The sequence below is a fragment of the Echinops telfairi genome, unplaced genomic scaffold, assembly GCF_000313985.2.
Source record: "Echinops telfairi isolate 266 unplaced genomic scaffold, ASM31398v2 ScPeMD7_7469;HRSCAF=8507_1, whole genome shotgun sequence".
NCBI classification, from domain to species: domain Eukaryota; kingdom Metazoa; phylum Chordata; class Mammalia; order Afrosoricida; family Tenrecidae; genus Echinops; species Echinops telfairi.
In genome coordinates this window covers 138,628,790-138,632,082 of record NW_022111373.1, presented here as the reverse complement: position 1 = coordinate 138,632,082, position 3,293 = coordinate 138,628,790, and positions in this window count along the sequence as shown.

The following is a 3,293-nucleotide window of genomic DNA, read 5'->3' as shown; positions in this document are numbered from 1 at the left end:
ATTTCCTTTGATAGTCGGGCACCGTCAGCTTTCTTCACCACATTTGATATGCACCCATTTTGTCTTCAGTGATCATGTTGGGAAGGTGAGCATCATGGAACGCCAGGTTATTAGAACAAAGTGTGCTTGCATTGAGGGAGTACTTGAGTAGAGGCCCAATGCCCGTCTGCTACCTTGATACTTAGCATATAAATATATGTACTGTACATAGGTCTATTTCCCTATCATTATATATAAATACATTTACATATATAGGTACCTATATTTAGGTCTCTATAAATGCCCTTTGCCTCATAGATCTTTCCTCTATTACCTTTTACTTTCCTCTTGTCCCACTATCATGTTCAGCCTTCATTTGAGTTTTAGTAATTCCTCTCAGTTGCATTGCCCTTAATCAAGCTCCACCAGGCATCCTATGCCCTCCTCACTATCGACTTTAGATTACTTGTTGTTCCTTTGTCCCCGGGTTTGTTAACACCCACTTCCTGTCCCTGCCTCCCCGTCTCCCGAATCCACCCCACCCCACCCATAGGTCCCATTTTTTTCTCCTCCAGATTATTTATCCTGCCTATTTTATCTAGCAAGACATGCAGAGATAGTAATACATACAAAAACAAGGCAGCAAAACAAAGCAACAAAAGAAAGCAAAACAACAACAGCAACAACAACAAAAAACCAACTACAGAAAAAAAGAAAAGCCTATAAATAAGTGGTCCTCAACCTTCCTAATGCTGCAACCCTTTCATACAGTTCCTCATGTGGTGGTGACCCCCCAACCATAACATTATTTTCCTTGCAACTTCATCACTGCAATTTAGCTACTGTTATGAATCGGGCGACACCTGTGAAAGTTAGCGACCCACAGGTGGAGAACCGGAGGACCCACAGGTGGAGAACCGGAGAACCGCTGCTATAAATAGTTCAAGGTCTGTTTGTTGACCTTTGTGAGTGTCTTTTCCGGTAGAGTCTGATGGGGTGCCACGCCCAGAGCTCAAAGTCTATTTTTGGTATTCCCCGGGGACTTCATTGCTTTGCTCCACCTCTTCTTATACATGCATGATTGTGAATGAATTTGTTTCTCTAGACAACCTCGCCTAACAGCTAATATATATATTTTAATATTTAGGACGGTGCCCCCTGTCCTGGCGTTTATTCCCACACAGCAACTTTCAGGACAGAGTAGAACTGTTCCCCAGGGTCTCTGAGACCTTCTGTCTGCAGGGAAGCAGACAGCCCCGGCTTTCTCCCTTGGAGTGGGCTAGTGGGTTTGAACTGTGACCCTTGGGGTCAACAGCCCAACACATAACCCATGACATCACCAGGGTTCCTGACTCAAAAGCCCTGCTGCTTGCTCAGGAATGCCTTGCAGACTTGATCCTGTGGGGATTTTGAACATGTTCTCATTAAGAGCTCAGCTGCTCACCTTGGCAACTCTGCCCAGCTGGGAGAGCTGGGGTGGGGAGGGCTGTGCAGGGAGCACTGGGTCCTTCCTAGGGTCTGCAGGAGGAGCGGGCGTTGAGAGATCTGGCTCTGGGGCTAGAAGCCCATGTTCCCCACACCTCTTTGGCAACCCTGTCCATGGCCTCCTGCTGGTCTGCTCAGAGCCTGGGCCCACTTCCCACTTCCTACAGCCAGTCCCCTGACATGTGGACGCCACAGAGCACGTTTCCGCCCCCCAGCAGGTCTCTGTCTTGATGTCACCATTGGCGTGTCCGTTTCCCCTGGGTTATGCCCTGGGGTGAGCGTGGCCAGCTTCTAGGTTCCCAACCTGGGTCCCGACCCCTTTGGGGGCCAAACAACCCTTTCACAGGGGTCGCCCGATTCATAACAGTAGCAAAATTAGTTAGGAAATAGCAACAAAGATACTTTTATGGTTGGGGCGGTCACCACAACCTGAGGAACTGTTTGAAAGGATCACAGCGTTAGGAAGGTTGTAAACCACTACCAGAGAGAAGGTTGGCGTCTTTCCCACGCTCTGGGATCAAGTTCCGTCTTCAGAAGCCTGTCCCCTCGTCCCTCGAGCATGGGCCTTGTGGAGACTCCTTGGGGTCTTGTGTAAGGTGACCAGACATCCTGCTTTTGGCGGGACAGTCCCGATTTTTGGAAAGAATTCACGACAAGCTAGGGAATGGTCTATTTGATCCATACAGACCAAATTTTTAATCAAGAATCCCCCCCCACCCCCCACCCCGGGCCTGGTCAGTGGTGTCCCGCTTTATCACCTTAGTCTTGTGGGAACTGCAGAAAGCATTGGTGGGGTGTTCCGTGTTCCCCACGTCTGCGCTCAGCCTCATCCAGGCTCATCGGTGTGGCATGGGGTCTAGACGGAGCTCTGTTGGCATGGTGATTAAAGCACTGACCTGCAAACCCTCCAGCTGCCCCCCCCCCCCATAAGATGGGGCCAGCGCCTGCTGCCAGCCTTGGAAAGCGCCGGGGGTCTGCTCTGCCCTACAAGGTCACATGGGTCCACAGTGACTGGGCAGGTTCACTGTTCCCACATCGCTCCTGCTGTTCTGAATCAGCTTCCCTTAAGGCGCACTTTGGGTCTGGCCCCTGCCCTGTGTGTCGCGCCTGCCTGTCCCTGGGACCCTCTACTGCCCCAGCTGTGCGTGAGGCACCAGGACGGTGCTGAACTGACCAGTACATGTGTGGCACACACATGCGGTCCCTGAGCCCTTCCGTGGCACGTGTTGTTTCCATTGGAAAGGGCTCTGCATTTTGTGGTGACTTGAGGTGCAGCTGGTGGGTGAGCGTGGGTGCGGCACTCAGTGGAGAAGGGGCGGTGGTGACATTTTGAGGTGTTTGTCCTGCCTCTGGATTGTAAAGTGGCCTATAGAGGGGGCCGTGCTGGGAGCAGGGTCGTTTCAAAACCACTGGTGGTCTGATCTTACCGGAGATGAATTCCTAACCGTTTTGTCCAAAGCTTGGGCCGGAGGACTCGTACCGCCAGGAATCCCAAACTGATTAGGGCTGTCCCCTTTTTCAGACGGGGGTGGGTGGTGGGTGGCAGGATTTACTGTCCCCGCCTCACCCCCCAGCAATTAAGAACATTTGTCTTGTAGTCCATGATCCATGATAAGTGTAGCTATCTGTTTCACCGCCCGTGTCCTCCTGCCCCCCTACTGTTCCAGCACTCCCCAGGGGACCAGTGTTGCCCCCTTTAGGACACACTAGTTTAGCCTTCAGTGCGTCTCACTCTCACTGCTTTGTAACTCTCAGTCCATTGTAACTCCTAGTGACCCGGTAGGGCGGTCAGAATGGCTGTGGGTTTCTGTGATTGTAACTCTTCACGG